This window comes from Lathyrus oleraceus, chromosome 5 (genome assembly GCF_024323335.1).
Source record: "Lathyrus oleraceus cultivar Zhongwan6 chromosome 5, CAAS_Psat_ZW6_1.0, whole genome shotgun sequence".
Lineage (NCBI taxonomy): Eukaryota > Viridiplantae > Streptophyta > Magnoliopsida > Fabales > Fabaceae > Lathyrus > Lathyrus oleraceus.
The window spans coordinates 242985563-243005088 of NC_066583.1; the positions used below are offsets into that span (position 1 = coordinate 242985563).

The window sequence follows — 19526 nt, forward strand, 5'->3', positions numbered from 1 at the left end:
ATTATTGTCCCCCAAAACGTTTTAATTTTTTCCAAACTTGATCTGAAACTACATTCACTTTTCAAACCATTCCTTTAAATGAACTTATAGTAGAACGCTTAATTGTTTCACCGTAGGTATTTATAAAAGGTATTACCAAATCGTTTCATTTGCATGGTTGGCTGATGGAGTCGAATTCCATTCCAAACTGGCTTGATGTTCCAAGAGATCTGACAGCAAACATCCTTCTGAGACTCTGTATTGTTGAACTTTTCACGAGTGCACGACGAGTGTGCCTTCTATGGTGGAACATTTGCAAGGATTCTCTCATGTGAAGCACTATTAAGATGACTAATCTCTTTTATACATCCTATGATGACACGTATTTGTTGAAGATTTGTTTCAATGTTGTGAAGCGAAGTTGTGATCATCTCGAAAAAATTGATATTTACCGTTTTGGCAGCAATGATCTCCTTAAATGCATAGCTAATAAGTAAGTAATACCAAAATTTATTGTTTTTATATTTCTTTTCAATGTACCTTCAAGTGGAAATCAATATTGTGATCTAGGGTAACTTAACATCGAGTTTTTACTTTAACTAATTTACTTTTATTTCCGGATAATCTTAGAACTGAACGGTGTCTTTTGTGTGTTTTTGCATGGAATTCCTATCATAAGTCAGAGATAGAATTATACATACTTAATACTCTTTTATGCAAATATGTAACAAGATAAGTGTCATAATCGACACTTTTACACATATTAAAAAAATATAATAAACGAATGAGAGAATGTCAATTTTACCAAAGTATCCTTATTTATTATTGATGTATTTTTATTTTGATTAATGCAAGATGAGAAAAATAATAAATTAAGAGTATTAATTAGAGGATACAATTGGAAGATCAAAACTAAAATTACAATGAAAACTAAAAGAGACACTTATTTTAGGATAAATAATTTTTGAAAATGTAACATTTATTTTGAAACAGAGTGAATATAAACAAGTTAAATACAACAAATGAATTACAACATATTAGCCTCAAACCTCACATAATGAAACACTCAAATCAATCGGAACTCATATCATTTTGTCTTCATATCACATCACATGTACTTATATGGCACAAAATACAAAGATAACAATAATTAACCTCGACTTAATTAAAGTTCTACCTTTCGCCCTTTTAAAAACTTTAACTAACCAATAATTGAATCATGGTTGAAATGTTCAACTATCTCATTTTCAATGTAAAGCATTATATTGTCAGTAAAAAGTCCATCGTTCATCTTATTTTGCAATCTTGTTTTGATTATCTTCCTTGTTGAGAATGATCTTTCTATATTAGTTATAGAAACTAGAAGAGTTAAGATAAGATAGATTAGTTGATCAATCAAATAGTATGTATATGTCTTCCCTGTCTTTTTTATAGCTTCACACAATTCTGATATAATTGATAAGTTATTTAAATATGGATGACCAACAACATCAAGATGAAAGTGTTGAAGTTGATATCTCAAACTATTTTTCTCATGCTCACTTAAATCTATAGGATATAATTTATCTACAAGTGCACATATATTATTCATATCAAATGCTGTGTAAATATCCTTAGGAATCAAATTGTTGTTTAGACTTAAAAGTTCCATTGTTTGCTCACAAAACCTATGACCCAATTCTTGTAGTTGTTGAATGATTGTAACACAAAACAAATTTACTCTAAAATGTTGACCCATAGTCATGTGATCCATTTGATGACGTGCACGAACTTCACGCTATATATAAACTGCATTACAATCAGGAGAATCAATATCATGTTTTCACAAAACAATATTACATCTTTCAATAAACCATCCTAACCATAATCTATCAACTTCTATATTAAAGTCTTTATAGTGGTGACTAACTGAATAACATTAAGTATATCTTGAGATTTTTGTTGTAAAGATTGACACAAACGATCTGTAATTCCCATAAGCTCTCTCATATGTGCAAAATTAATATGAACACAAATTATTTCATAAACTTATAAACAACATTAGCATCCCCACATGTAGCATAACCTCTCCCATTTTTTCTAATATTTGCAAGAACCAAACAAGTTGGATTATGCAAATTTGTCATACTACAAACAGAAGAAAAATGTGACCTCCAACGTGTATCTTCGACTCATTTCAAGTGCCAATCTGATTTTGTCCTTTACCACTATCAAGCTCACCAATCTCTAGCAAATGTGAAATATCCTCAAAAATGGCATTTTGTAACTCATCATAACGCTTACTAGAAGAGCATACAACATTGACAATAAGAGTCGAGTGTGAAAAGAAATCATGAATAAGAAAAGCTTCTCTTAAAGCAGTAACCAAAGCAAATTGTAATCTATGTGCAAAATAATGTATGTAATAAGCATAATGACAATCCTTAATAAATAATGCATGCATTCAGGAGAATCAATATCATGTTTTCACAAAACAATATTACATCTTTCAATGAACCATCCCAACCATCATCTCTCAACTTTTGAATTAAAGTCTTTATAGTGGTGACTAACTGCATAACATTAAGTATATCTTGAAATTTTTGCTGTAAAGCTTGACATGAACGATCTGTAATTCCCATAAGCTCTCTCATATGTGTAAAATTAATCTGAACACAAATGATTTCATAAACTTATAAGCAGCATTAGCATCCTCGCGTGTAGCATAGCCTCTCCCATTTTTTCTAATATCTGCAAGAACCACACAAGTTAGATTATGTAAATCTATCATACTACAAACAGAAGAAAAATGTGAGCTCCAATGTGTATCTTCAGCTCATTTCAAAGTGTCAATCTGATTTTGTCATTTACCACTATCAAGGTCACCAATCTCTAGCAAATGTGAAATCTCCTCAAAAATGGAATTTTGTAACTCGTTATAACGCTTACTAGAAGAACATACAACACTCATAATAAGAGTCAAGTGTGAAAAGAAATCATGAACAAGAAAAACTTCTCTTGAAGAAACAACCAAAGCAAGTTGTAAACTATGTGCAAAACAATGTGTAGCGGTAAATTCATGACCATTAAGCTATGGATAAACTTAACGTCAATAAAACCAGAGTCGCCACCGCGATTTTATTGTTTCCAAAGGAAAAGGGAAAAGTACGAACAAAACTCAAAGATAAGAAGTTTTTAAATTAAAACTAATAAAATGCCAGAGATTACAGGTAAGGGGGTTGGTTACACAGAGAGAATATGTTAGCACCTAAAGTGTCCTAGATACTCCTAGGGAGCCCTTTTTTATGTGTGTATGTGTTTTTGGTATAAAATTATGTTTGCAATAAATAGAGTGTGGGGATGAGAAAAAGAATTCATTAATTATATATTTTTGTGTTTGACAAGACCTTCGGACTTGTGCCTACATACCAACATAAAATGAGGGGTCAAAACCTCGTAGTTCGTTGTATCAATTTCAAACTGAGTGAATTGCTTTTAGCAAAAATTTAAGTTTGAAAGAGGCACAAAAAGGCCTAAAAGAGTTTGAATGAGTGTTAATTCTTTTTTGTTTTTTGAAATTTTAAGTCAATATGGTTAAGTTCATTTACACGTTTGATTAAGAAAAGAGTTTAAAAATGCAATGGCATAAGGTCAAGGTTTCTAATTTGCAATAAAGAGTCTAAGTTGGAAATTACAAGCAAAGAAGATTTTGAAAAGGGGGATAGATTTGAAATTTAAGAAATAGGAGGAGATGAAGAGACTAATCCTAAGCAAAAAATTTAAAAGTTGAGAGTTGAAAAGATCTGACCAATGAGATGCAATCCAATAGACAAGAATGTCATATACAAACCCAATTTTCCTTTGGACTTTAAATCAAGCAATATCAATAAGCAAGTAGCACAATGAAGATCAAGGCATCAAAAAAAGATAGCCACGTCCAAGCTGGAACTTCATAGTCTTCTTCATAATCTTCCCCATGTATCATATAACACACTCCTTGAATGGCTCAGAATAAGGCATTAGACACAGGTTCCAAATAACATTTGCATCAAGACCATGTAGCAGGGGAATTCAGAAAGATCTCAACACTTGCATAAGATGAAAGCTCAAATCACAAGAACTTGGTTTCAAAAATGTTGGCATTGGCCAAGTCCTTTTGCATAGGGAATGTTACCTAATTCTAAGCCCAAAGCTCAGGTCAAATCCAACAGTCCACACAAGTATTTTTAGGGGTTTTTTGCTGTTTATTAAGTATTTTAAGGTCCTAAGACCACAAACACAAACAAGGTACACAAACAAATATATACAATCATAATATATGGCTCAAGTGAGCAAAGTGAAAATGACATAAACATAAACAAGTTAAATGATATGTATAATGGCAAATGATAAATGACTTGAATTGAAAGTGCATAAAGTAAATGATTTGAAATTAAAAGTTAGTCAAATGTTAGTTGATTAGATGTTAGTGGAGTTTTACTTTTTAATTGTTTAAGTCATTCTTTGGAGAACACTCAACCCTCTATTCACAAGCATGAATCCTTGAACCAGGACATCTTCCAAAGGAAGGAAAAAAGACTAAGTTTTCACACAATACCATGAAAGGGGGGAGACTTACAATCTCACTTACTAGAATGATATGCCTTTGTGTCAAAATTTAGCGTTATGTTAAGCAATCGTAATTGGACTTATGCAGAAGTCACAACTATCTGAGGTTGGGCAATAATTTTTTTGGTGTTAATGCATGTTAGAGATATGGTATAATGAACCATACTCCTAAAACATACCACACACAAAAAGAAAATGATCAAAGGATGGACATAATCTCATCCATACATGTATTGGTTCAGCTAACACAAAGTTATTAATGAACCAATTAGCCTTAGGATATTGAGATGTCATTGGCCAATGAAAGGGATGGGATAGAATGGGATTGAAGATGAAGAGGGATGGGAAATGAGACAAACACAAATTGGTCATGGGAGGAATTTTATCAAATTAAAATCATTCATTCATTTTGGGAGATGAAATATATATTTCATCAATCTCCTAAATCCAATGATTTTAGTACAACAAAAGTCAAATCAACTTTGACCAAAGCTCAAGCACATAGTCAAACTTCACAAGTCAATAAAACTGGCTCAACATAATTTCTACACAATTAAACAATTAAAAGTCAAATAAAAATGCATTAAATTAAATTATGTTTGATCAAAAACCTAAAATCTCTTTAAAACACCAAATAAATGGACAAGAGATTTATCATAGGTCAAGTAAGGTCAAAGGACCTTGGAGAAAAAATTTCATTATTTTTGAAAAGTCATAAGTATTTTTAAACAATTAAAATATGCATAAAAACAATTAAATCATGAAAAATATCAATATTGATCCAAAAAATAATTTTAACTCAGAAAATGAAAGAACAAAATATTTGAAATTTTTTGGTGAAAGTCCCATATTTTTTGGATCAATAATGAAATTAATATGAATTAATGAAAAATAAGCAAATAAAAGGAAAATTCAAAAATTCAAAAAAACGTGGACCATCTGATCTCCATCATTAATTGAGGTGGCAGATCAGATGGTGATCAGAGCGCTTTCCACATGCACTGCAGTCAAATGAGACACACGCGTGGTAATCACAATCAACGCCGAAGATTAAAACATTTAAAAAGGAACATATGGTTGAGATGCTTCCAACACATCGTCGGAGTCAGAGCTCCGGTCTTCTTCTCCGGTGGACCTCACCGGACTGGTCCACCTTCAACCATCACCAAAATGAAAAAGCAAGACATGGATTCAAAGAAAAAAAATGCTCAGGAGCTCGAATTTGGCCTCAATTTTTTCCAATTCCAAGTATATAAAAAGATACAATGATTTGAATTTTGAGGATCATGAACTGAGTTGCTTCGATTTGACCTCAAAGCAACTCAATCTTGTTGCCTACATTGGTAGGACTTCAGCAAACCAAAAATCAACAAGAATAATGGAGAATTAAGAGAGAATCGAAGAGAAGAAGTTTCTAAAAAATCACCTTCGAGTTGATCTAATTCCACTTGATCTTTATTTGGATTTGATTGCTTTCTCCTTCTCTTGCTTGCAGAAACCAAATGAGATGCAAAGGGAAGTGAATTTCTGGAGTTTGAACTTCCAAACAGGAGATGAAGTTCAAGCTCAATTTCAAGAGAAATCTCAGAAAATTCTATGGCAGTGAGGGTTTGAATTGGTCTAGCAAAGCTTGGGCGAGGTGTTGATGATGAATCTGAAGCCTTAAGCTTGTTTAAATAAGCAATGCACTTGATATTTGCACCACTAAAAAATTGGACAAATTTGGAAACCTTTTTGCATGGGTGGATGGGCAATGGTTTGGGCTTCGAGAATGATGAAATCCACTTCCCATTTGTGTGTAAAGAGTACTGAATGCATCATGTGTAAGCATGCAAAAGAATTTGATCATTTGAAATCCAATCTTGCCAAAACACTTTCCATAATGAAGCCATATGCAAATCCCTCAATTTTAATCCAAATGAGATGATCTTGGATGTTTTGGAAAGGTGATACCAAGGGGAACAACTTTCATGTTGAACACCTTTTCATTTGAATCTTGGAGCATGATGAATTTTGAGATGGAAGTTTGGGAAATCAAACATATTTGAAACTTTTCTAAGTCCCAAGTCAAATGTTCACTTCTTCCACCTTGAATAACTCTTTCTATGGACTTCAAATGAGAAAAATTCCTTCATCAAAGTTTTAACTCTTTTAAACCTCTTAAATTTTGTCACAAGTTTGACCTAAATTAGATTCGGCATGAAGGCGTTATGCATTTTAGAAGTTGAGGAAAATTACTTGTTCAATGGTATTGGCCCAAAATGACCTATAATGTTTTCACTTGGCACATGCATTTGCAATTTAAATTTGCACTTATTCTAAACATAAAGTTGGAGTAGACATCTTGAATTTTATCATGCAATTTTAATGTATTTCATATCATAAAAAATGAGCAAGTTATGGTCTTGGGAAGTTGACCTCCAAACTAGGGTTTAAACAAAATGACCTATAATATTTCACCATAAAAAATGACTTTCCAAGCAAACTTAGCTCTAGACATCAACATGAAAGTTGTTTGGAATGTCATTTAGAGTAACGTCTATCTTGGAATAAATTTCATATTACAAAAATTGTAGGAGATAGGGTTTATGGAACCCCAGTTTTGATCAATTGACTTCCTCTGGTCAACCACCATGAACCAACTTGCTAGCTAGACATTATCTTGACTTTTGGGACTCATGGAGGATCATATATGCATAAGGTGATATAATGTGAAGTTTCCCTTGAAATATTTTATCAAATGTTGAAGAAACTTGTTGAAGAAGTCACACAAGATACCCAGATGAATTAGGGTTTCCAAGGCAAACCAACTCCAAACTTTTGATAATTTCTTGATCAAAATAACATGTGAAGATCATGGGGATCCATATATGATACTTAGAGTCAATGTTAATCATTTCTTGATTGAGCGCTTTGCATTGAGGGTCTTAAACCCTAGATATGAGCTTGATAGAGCATAGGTGAGCATGTATATTACCTACAAAACAATAAACTATACATTGGCATATTTTTGGTATTTTGGTTATTAAAATAAAGAAAAATTAAGTATGATACAATCAAAAGTGCTTGGTGATCTCTCCCAATACAAACTCAATGAATGAGGGGTGAGGAGGATGCCAAGATGTGATCCCAATGCTAATGCATATGATGAGATAGCATGAGGGATCTTAGGGTCAAAATTGGGGTCTTACACAATGTATGTAAGAATAATAAGGACAATCCTTAATAAATAATGCTTGAAATCCATTCCCATCCCCTATAATATTACAAGCATTATCATACCCTTGTGCATGAATATCTGAAACATTTAGAGCATGTCTAGAAAGAACATCGCAAATTTCATTTTTAAGATGGATAACCATAGGGTTGTTCACATGCACAAGCTCAAAAAATCATTCTTGAATACACCCATTTTTATGCACAAACCTCAAGATAATAATTACTTTCTCCCTCAAAGATTCATCACGTGATTCAACAACAATTATGCAAAATTTAGAATCCCCAAACTCTTCTCGGATATAACTTTTCACTTTACTAGACATGATATGCAAACTTTCCTTTTGAATTGAATGAGAGGTATACTTTGAATTATATAGAGCATTTTCTAGTAATGCTTTTGCAAGTTCATCATTGTATGATGCTAAGAGTTTTTCCATTTCAATAAATTTACCTCTATTTTTTAATCCAAATGATTCATTATGACCTCTTAAGGAATAAGCTTGAAATACGAGCCAACGAATAAAATTAATAGAGCTCTTGAGGTAAAGTCTATTTTGGATAACTTGATCAGCACACTAAGCATATTTTTTATGTGAATTAATTGATTGAACAAGTCTTGAGAAGATTTCAAAACATTATTGTGGTGTGAACAAGGACTCTCTCCAATATGATAAAGAAAAGCGCATTTCTTTGCGGCTATTGAAGTATAAGAGAGTGAGAGACAACTGAATAAATAATGTGTTTAAAAAGCACTACAACATCAGTGGTGATTTCTCCACTCGAGAACCCCTAAGAGATTTTGTAGACATATTAACTAATTGGTCTTTGGATTTTACAAAATCAGTGGTGATTTCTCCTTCTAGTACATTGTCTCTTACATAATGACAATATATTTCTATGTGCTTGATTTGTTCATGGAAAATCGAATTAGATGAAATATGGTGTGCTGCTTGTTGAAACAAAATTGTCCATATCCCTTGGATTTTGATGATAGAAAATTATTTAAAGAACAATTGAGTATACTAACATATGTTTAAGTGTGCATGATTATAAGCTTAATATTCAAATCAGAATTGACCCTGATGAAAGCATATGTAGAGAAGTTGAATGTCTCAGATTCTGATGGATCAGAATCTGATGACTTTAAAAGTGGCATTTCAGCTTTTGGAGGATCAAACTCTGAACGTGGAGTTTCATCTTCTGAAGGTTTAGACTCTGATTATGGTATCACTGCCTCTCGTGACAGCTCAGACTCTAGAGACCTCCACTAAAGGTTCTCAGCTTCTAGTCCATACTTTGTTTCCATAGCAGACCTATCTTGTCAACATCAGACTTATGAAAAAAAAGTCAACTATAGTCTCTTAGTGCAAGGCTCAAGGAAAGTTAATGTGACTTCTTTAGTCCTTCCCAACGTCTGGTTTATACCTGGTATGAAAGCGAAGCAGTGGACTATGTTATTACACATTGGTTGAATATCTTAACAGGGTTTATCTTCCAACGTCTCTCTCTTGGAGTTGCTTCTTTTCAAAGATCACATGTGCAAACAACTTTCCAACGACTCTTTTTCTGCCTCTATAAAAGGGAGTTGAAGATTTGAAGGAATGTTAACAACTATTAAACAATCTAATAGAATGCATTAAGTAAAAACTTTAAGCTGAATTTTTATCTATTTATTTCACAAGCTCTTAAGATTTGTTATCTTTGTATATCTTAGAAATCTTAAGTGTTAAGAATCATTGTGGTTGTTGTAACACTTCTATACTTCTGATTTTTCATCAAAGTATAGTTGTAATCGTTTCTATTAAACTATTTGTTTAAATTAGATGAAGTTTCTTGCTGGTTTGCTTGAGCAATGAAAGTCTCTTGCTAGTTTTCTTGAGCAGTGGAAGCCGCTTGCTTGAGCAGAAATGTCTTGATGTATTGCTTGAGTGGAAGTCTCTTTCTAGTGTGATTGAGCAATTGAAGTCTCTTGCTAGTTTACTTGAGCAAAGTGTAATCAGTTTGATTATAGCGGAAATATCTTGTTGGACAAAAGGACTTGATTACTCCCAGTTTAGGAGAAGAACCAGGATAAACACTGTGTGTTGATTGACTTCTTGCTTCTAAATATTATTCTTTCGTTGCTATTAAAATTTTGATATCAGACTCTAAAATTGTTCAGACTCTGAAGTTGGTTTTTAGAAGTTGAAAAAGAATTTACATACACAATTCAACCCCACCTCTTGTGTATTTTTCTCACCTTCAGTTGGAATCAGAGCACGGTCTGTACTAAACACTTTACAGTGGTACAATAAAAGATCCTGAGAAAAATATGTGTTCCTTCATGTCAGATGCATCTAGAATGATCGGTACTGGTGGCATACCCTATGACTATAACACTTATGAGAAAAGTCATTACTCAGCTAAACCACCTACATTTATTGGTGACTCCACCCAGTTTGAATGGTGGTAAAGTAAAATGTATAATTATATCATTGGTCTTGATGATGAGTTATGGGATATCCTTGAAGATGGAATTAACATGAAGTTAATGGTGTTGGAATGGTAAAGAATAGGAAAACTCTTACACCAACTTAGAATAAAATTTATAGAAAACATCATAGAGTTAGAGGCATTCTGATATAAGCTCTACCTCATTCTGAGTATATCAAGATCATTGATAAGTCTACTGCTAAGACTATCTTTGAGTCTTTGTGTTCTACTTATGAAGGGAACCAACAAGTCAAAGAGGCTAAGCCCAACCTTCTTGTACAAAATTATGATTTTTTTAGAATGAAGATGTTGAAACCAATTTTTCTAGGTTTCAAGTTCTAGTATCATGCCTTCAGGTTCTGAGCAAAAGTTACACTATTTCTAACCATGTAAAGAATTTGAGAAGCCTCCCTGCTAGATACAGATCTACGGTCATATATCACTTCAAATTCATAAGATGGAACTGAACGGTGATGAGCCTGTGATGAAATCTAAAACACTAACGTTGAAGTCAATAGCTGAAAAATCTTATGGTAAAGTCGTCAGAGCCTAAAAAGTCTGGAAATTAGAAGAGGCTTCTGATGGTGACTCTGATGATGAGGAGATAACTTTTATCATCAAGAGGTTTCAGCATTTGACAAAAAGGAACAACATATTCTATGGTAAAAGTAGTGGCTTCAGAGGATCTAGTTACAAAGACAAAGCAGGTGACCAGAAGAATTTATTCAACTGCAAGAAGCATGGTCATTTCAAAGTTGATTGTCCTGATATGCAGAAAGACAGACCAAAGAAAGGAAGCTTCCAGAAGTACAACTTCAAAATTTAATTCAAGAAGAGTCTCATGGAAACATGGGATGAACTTGATAATCAAGACAGTTCAGACAAAGATGAAGGAGAAACAAATTTGGCACTGATGGCTCTCATATCCTCTGACACAAAATTCGAATCAACTTTTGATTCAGAGTCTGATGAAGAAGACAAGGTATTTTCTAATCTATCTCATTCTGATATGATCTCTTTTATTCCAGACCTCATGACTCATTTCTAAGATAAGGCAAGAGACATGAAAACTTTAAAAAGGGAAAATAATTTTCTGAAAGAAGAACTAAAGTCTTCTCAAGATAAAATTTAATCTTTAGAAAAAGATCATATGGCTTAATTAAAGGAAATGTCTGATAAATCTCTGAGTGAGCATGAAATGGTTCTTCAAGATTTTATCATGACTGGTCTTGAGAGAACAAAACTTGCTTCCATAATATATAGAGTGAGTAAGAGCAAAGGAGAAGGTTTGGGTTACAGTGAAAGATGTCCTAATGAAAAAACTCAACTCTTGAGAAAAAAAAACTCGCCTTCTTCTTCAAGTAGTGCTCAAACAGAGGTGAAAACTTATTTTGTGTTTGCTTATGATAAAGGAAAAACTCTGATCTCATCAGAACCTGAGATAATATAATCAAAGGTCCTGAACAAATCAGTACTTGAGACTTTAAAGTTAAAAGTCCTGAAGAAATCAGAACCTAACATTCAGAAGTCAAAGGTTCTAAAGATATCAGAACCCAAAACTTATGAATCAAAGGTTCTAAAGGGTTCAAAAGCCAAAGTCAAAACTTATCCAATACAAAAAATTTATAAGCAAAAAGTCTGGAAGGAGTCTAGACCCTTTTATCAAGCAAAGGCTAAAAAAAAAAGGAAGCCTGTCAGAACTAACAATATAGGACACATAAGACTATGGGTACCTAAGTCTGAAATTGTGTTTGCTACTGATATGCCTAAAGGGAGAAATAAGACAACAATCATGGTACCTGGTCAGTGGCTGCTCACATTATATGACGAGAGAAAAACATATGTTCCAAACCCTGAATATGAAGAGAAGGGAAGTGGGGGGGGGGGGGGGGGGGGGGGGGAAGAGGACAAAAAGTGAAGATCATTGGTATGGGTACTATTGGTAATTTCTTAATATTTGTCAATAGTGTTTGGTTAGTAAGTGGACTCAAACATCACTTACTGAGCATTAGTCAATTTTGTGACAATGGTTATGAAGTCTTGTTTATAAGAACTTATGTTCAGTTATCAATTAATCTGAAAAATCCATTTTATTCAAAGGTAAGAGGAAGGAAAGTTTTATAAAATTAATCTTTCTGAATTGACTGATCATAAGGGAGTTTTCCTTATCTCAATAAGTGATGAGAAATGGCTCTGACACAGAAGGTTAGGTCATGCTAGGTGGAGATTTATCTCCAAACTTAGCAAGCTACAACTTGTTAAAGGGCTTCCAGATCTTGACTATCACTCAGATGCTCTGTGTGGAGCATGTCAAGTAGGAAAGATTAACAAAACCTCTTTTAAATCTAAAAACATTGTCTCTACCTCCAGACCCTTAGAATTACTTCAGATTGATTTATTTGGTCATGTGGGGATTGCTTCAATCAATGAGAAGAAATATAGATTAGGCATTGTTGATGACTATAGTATATGGACTTGGGTTAAATTCTTAAGATCTAAATATGAATCATATGAGGTATTTAGAAACTTCTACACACAAGTTCAGTCTGAAAAGGAATCAAAGATTTTGAAAGTCAGAAGTGATCATGGTGGTGAGTTTGAAAATAAGCCATTTGAGAATTTTTGTGAAAATATGGAATCATCCAGGAGTTCTCTTCTCCTATAACTCCTCAGTAGAATGAAGTTGTGGAAAGAAAGAACAGGTCCTTGAAAGAAATGGCTAGAACAATTATCCATGAAAATCATATTCCAAAATACTTATGGGCAGAAGTTGTTAATACATTTTGTTATGTTCATAATAGGATCTATATCTGACCAATTCTGAATAAAACTTCATATGAATTATTTAAAGGAAGAAAGCCAAGCATATCTTATTTTAACCGGTTTGGTTGTACACGTTACATTCTGAACAATAAATTCAACCTAAAAATTTTTGATGTTAAAGCTCAAAAGGGTATATTTTTAGGATACTCTGAATGCTCTAAAGCATACATGGTATGTAATTCTGAAACCGGAATGGTTGAACAGTCTATAAACGTCAAATTTAATGAAAAAGAGCCTGACTATCATATGTCAGAGCCTGTTGAAAGTTTTACAGATATTTAGGTGTTTGAAGATCATTCAGAGGTTGGTCCTTCAGAAATCAGACGTTCAGAAGATGGAGGCTCAAATACTAGTCTACCAGAAGCTGACCTAATTCTGAAGCTCACTCAGAAGCTAAAGATTTTGAAGAAACCCCATATAGTTTAGAAGTCTCAACTCTTCCCAAGAAGCCTTTCAAGTATAAAACTTCTCATCCAAAAGAGATAATCATTGGGAACAAAGCCTCCACATCTGAGTTATCTCTCACTTTCACATCATCTATTTGAATCACATGAGACGAATCTGGAACATACTTCCGAAGTTGAAACACGTGAAACACATTATGAAGATTCAAAAGAGACGGTGGTAAATCAACTTTTTAGGCCACTTCCTATTTTCTTCATAATTTGATAAGGACCAATGAAACATGACGTAAGCTTTTGAGATTTCAAAGCACGACCAACACATGTCACCGGAGTAACTCTCAAAAACATATTATCTCCCTCTAGGAACTTAAGTATTTTCCTCCTCTTATCATGGTAACCCTTATGGTGACTCTGTGAATCTTTCATCTTCGTTTGGATCATCTTGATCTTCTTAGTAGTCTGTTGAACAATCACAGTTACAAGCACAACATTTTCACCATGCTCATACCAGCACAAAGGTGGCCTACACCTTCTACTAGACAAAGCCTTAAATGGTGTCATTCCAATACTAGAACGAAAAATGTTGTTGTAGTGAACTAAACTAACGGTAGGTAATTGTCCCAGCTACCTCCCTGCTCCAAAACACAAGCTCTCAGCAAATCCTCTATAGACTCGATAGTCCTTTTTATATGATCGTTTGTTTGCGGATGATAAGCAGAACTCAACTTTAGCTTAGTATCATTGGCTTCCTATAAACTCCCCCAGAACCTCGATGTAAATCTCGAATCTCTATCAGAAAAAAATACTCTAAGGAATACCATGCAAGCTAACAACCTTCTCAATATACACTTCAGCAAACTTCTGCAACGAATAATTGATCTTAATCAGAACAAAATAAGTCGATTTAGTCAATCTATCCATTATAAACCAAACTGAATCATTCTTTTTAGAAGTATTAGGCAAACTCGTCACAAAATCCATTTAAGTCTTAGGCATAAGTTATGAGATCTGCATACCCAAGTCTTTGAGGTGGCTTGATGACTCTTCTCGACCTATCTCTTGTCAACAGGTAGTCATCGACAGTTTCCTCAACTTCCTTAGTATCTTCAGCATCTTGTGCTTCCTCTCCGACTTGATATGGGATACGTAATTTAGCATCAACATGCTCCACCTCAACAAGAATCTCTTCATGTTCTAGAGCTTCTTCAAACATTTATGCACTTAGACTACCGTCGTCAGTTTTCTTGAAAGCAATCTCAGCTTCATTGAAAATTACATCTCAACTGGTGATACACCTTATGTGACCTGGCTCTAGGAACCATAACCTATAAGCTTTGATTCCTTCATGGTATCCCATGAACATGCATCTCAGAGCTTTAGGTTTGACCTTGTCTTGCCTAATGTGAGCATAGGTTATGCAGCCAAATACTCTAAGTTTGTTGAGATCTGATGGGTGTCTCGACCAAACTTCTTCAGGTGTTTTCATATCTAACACATTCGAAGGATATTTGTTTATTATATATGTTGATGTCAAAACAACCTCTGCCCAAAACACCTTCTTTAACCTAGTACTAGTCAACATGCATCTAACTCTTTCCAAAATGGTTCGATTAAACCTTTCAGCCAAACCATTTTGTCGGGGAGTACCTGCAGTAGTTATGTGCCTTGCAATACCAAAGGCTGCACAAAAGTTGTCAAACACCTCATTGCAAAATTCAAGGCATTATCGGTTCTCAACCTCTTGACCTTTCTGCCAATCTGATTTTCGACCAGAGTCTTCCAACTTTTGAAGTTCTCAAAAGTTCCATCCTTTGTCTTCTGGATGAATACCCATAAATTTCTGAAATAATAATGAATTATGGATAAAAATACCTTGCTCCTAAATGTGATGGCTACCTTGCAGGGCCCCAAAGATCAACATGGATGTAATTAAGGGATCCATGTGTTCTTTGTTTTCCTTTATTGAACTTCACTCTGCAAGATTTTCCAAGTACATAGGGTTCATAAAACTCCTGCTTTTCGACTTTGTCTCCACCAAGTAAATTTTGTTTCCCCAATTCGACCAGACCCCTTTCACTGACATGGCCCAATCTCATGTGCCAAATTTATGTCTTCGACAAAGGTTTCGTGGATGCAAAATATGCATAACCACTGACAACTTCAGCCTCAATGGTATACAAGTCTTGTTTTTTTGTGCCTCTTAAGACTTCCTTCGACCCCTTCATGACTTTTAGAATACTTTCTCTCCTTGGAAAACATATCCTTTCTTGTCGAATTCACCAAGAGAAATCAAATTTCTCTTCAAATCAGGTACATGCCTGACTTCAGTCAACAACCTTATTGACTCATCATGGAGCTTGAATCTCACAGATCCAACACATGCAATCTTGTAAGCTTTATTGTTTCCAAGCAATACACACCCACCATCTTGATCACGTAGTTCCTTGAACAATTCTTTGTTTGGAGTCATGTGCCAAATGCAACCCAAATCCATAATCCACTATTTACTTGAGTCACCGCTTGAAACCACAAGAGCATAAGATGAGTCAAAATCATTTTGAATAATGGTTGTTTTGCCATTATTCTTACCTCCATGATCTTTCAGGCATTCAAGGCAGACTTTTCTTGTATGACCCTCCTTCTTACAGTGATAACATCGAATACCAGATGCATCACCACTATAAGACTTCTGTTGACTTTTACCATTCTTCTTGTCGAACTTGTCATCTCTCTTTGTGAATTTCGTCTTAACCGACAGGCCTTCACCAGTCGAAGATGGCTTGTGCTTATTTCGTTCGTTCAAATCCTTAGAATACAAGGCCGATTGAACTTCTTCAAAGGTCATAGACTATCTTCCATACAAGAGAGTTTCTTTGAAGTGAGCATGTGATTTGGGCAAAGCACACAATAGCAACAATGTTTGATCTTCATCCCTGATCTTGACATCGATATTTTCAAGATCAATAATCATCTTGTTAAACATATCCAACTGCTCAACCAAAACTTTGACTTCACCCATCTTGAATGAATGTAGAGCTTGCTACAGGTAGAGGCGATTGACCAACGATTTGGTCATGTACAAACTTTTGAGTTTCACCCATAACCTCGACATCGTCATCTCCTTCAAAATCTGTCGAAGAACCTTATCACCAAGGCTTAATATTGTGGGTTTTCTCTACCATACTCGATTTTCTTTGTCTGTTAATGCAACGTCTATGGCTTTGGCTCCCTTCAACTCTTCTAAACAATCCTACTAAACCAGTAGGGCTTTCATCTTGAAGCGCCACATGCCAAAATCATTCACTCCGGTTAACTTTTCAATCTCATACTTTGTTGACGACATCTTCTCCACGCTCATTGCGCCAATTTGTTATAAAAACGATACCGAAATAACAAAGTATAATCGGTTTCTTAATCGGCAAGAAACTCACAAAGGTAGAAAAAAGGGAAGCAAGAAGAACACAATAAGTTGGTTATAAACTGTTATTCTTACTTTCTCTTTGAAATAAGATTACAAGTGTTACAAAATAGCAAATAACCCCTCTCGCCCTAATTAGGATTTGCGTTATACAATGATGAAAGACTAGTATGTTATTTATAAGAAAACTAACACACTAAACTAATGGGCTTTTACACACGGGATCATTACACAAGCTAACTTAAGCAATTGGACATAACAAACAGACCCAATTCGACATGCTAACAATTCTAGCATATTTCGACTACAGCATGTGCACAGACTTTGACGGCATGCTAAGATCCTGTCAATTTGTCGAACCAAAAAACTACTTTTCGACCATACTAGAGTTCGTTCACTATCTCACATAATCTTAACATTGTTTTAATTTTAAGTTCAACTTTAAATAGTATAAGGTTTACCTGGATTACCTATTATGCCAAGTTATGAATGAAACCACTAAGAACACCCACATCTATCATCTCTATTTGAGTTCTTTAAATAAGATACATTAAATTTTTTATATTATATTATACCTTTTCATTTTCTAAAGAACTCTACTACATATTTTAAATATTCATACAAACCATCAAAAACTCTAAAATAGATCCCATCAAATATGAATTGCATTGTTGATTTGGAATAGAATGGGAATTGTCATCATTTTGTATAAAACTAGGTCAATGGTAAAAGTGTAAAGATATTTATATTTTAAATGGGATTGACAATTGAAGCTTTGATTGTCGTGTATAAATGGTAAAAGTGTAGAGATATTTATATTTTAAATGGGATTGGCTACATGAATCAATGATAAAAGTGTAAAGATATTTATATTTTAAATGAGATTGGCTACATGGGTCAATGGTAAAAGTGTAGAGATATTTATATTTTAAATGAGATTGGCTATATGGGTCAAACTATTATTTCAAAAGTAATATTATATTCAACTATATCTAATTCATTAATCTTAAAATCTTTCATAATACTAGTATCTTTTTTTAAGTCTTCCCTTCTTTGTTTGACTACCCTCCATTTGATATACTCTTTTTATCACAAAGTTCAAGTATCTTCTCTCTAGACAAACCATCTAAATCTATTTTTCACTGTATTTTCTACAATGAGTATTACTCAAACATTCTCTAGTATTATCATTTATAAATTTATTTCATCTAATATTATCGCAGGTCAAACACAACATCCTCATCTCAGTCAGTGCTATTGATGGGGAATGACAGAGGAGACAAAATCCCACCATATCAAATGCTTTGCGGCACCGTTATAGCGGATTATGGGGGAAAACCGCAATATTAGACACATATTTCGTTCCTAGTTATTTATTGTTTTCCTCTTGTATTTTGTTTATAAATTTTAATTGAAATCTTACCGTGGTAGTCACCTACATTCCATGCCGCTGGTAGATTGCTGAAATTTTTCAAATAAAGGATTCAGTGAAGCAGTGAGAAAGCTTCCGCATTTAGAGAAGGTTGATATTTCACTTTCCAAAGGCTCTTCTCGAAGTCCTTGGCTAATCTTGCCCTCTTTTGAAGTCACTTAAATATTTAATATAAAAAAAAGGGTGTTTTAAATATAAGAAAAAGGAGTCCGAAGCTATGGCATTTGTTATTGCTGAAACTATGCCTGGATTATGCTATCTTGATATCAAAGGACATGAGCTCTCTGATGTTGGTTTGCTTGCCATTCTTGATAAATGTCCTCTTCTTAAATTAGGCCGATATCTCAAATTGAATGAAAGTTTGGAGAAGAGGTGCATTGATCCGTTCAATGAGTTGAATCTTCCGGATGATTATTACGATGATTAGGGACGAAAATGGGTAGGATTTATGCGGCTATTATAGTATTTATATCCATACCCACAATTTAAAAAATCTCCTTATCCGAATCCATATCCGTTTGGGTGTCAAAGTTAGTATATAATATATGGATCCGTATATTTATGGATATTTAAGTACTCATACCCGTTATCATTACCCGCATTCATATTAAAAATAAATAGATCAATTATTAAATATCATAAAATTTTATATTTTTAAAAATATTAAAAAAATTTCAAATAATTTATTATTAAAATAAACAAATACTTACATTAAATACGCAATTGTTTAACATTATATTTTTTAAAATTGATAGACATACATTTTTATATAATAACATAAATTAAAATATACAAATATAAATAAAAATACATAAATATATATTGTGCGGGTATGGGACAGGTGGATATCAAGGTACCCATACCCGGATCCGTACTCGCTTATTTTCGTGGGTAATTACCGAGTTCATGCATGTATTCATTTTTACACATTTTTATCCTATTCATTTTTGATAATTTTGCAAATGTCCATTGAAAATAGTCAAATAATAATCTTTATTGGGACTATACAACATCGGATGATTCTCTTCATTGCCTGGCATGAGCGGTTTTGTTGCAGAATTGATAGTTTTTTTTGGAATAATTAGTAGTCAAAAATATTTTTTCATGATGAAAATACTAATTACTTTTGTAACAGCAATTGGCAGATGTTCTATGGATATAAGTTTTTGAATACACCAAACTCTTATTTTTT

General features: G+C 33.7%; 1 pseudogene; it reads right to left on the reverse strand.

Moving 5' to 3' along the window:
• Nucleotides 1–1180: 1180 nt before the first annotated feature.
• LOC127079982 (uncharacterized) lies at nucleotides 1181–14697 on the reverse strand (annotated as a pseudogene).
• Nucleotides 14698–19526: the final 4829 nt, after the last annotated feature.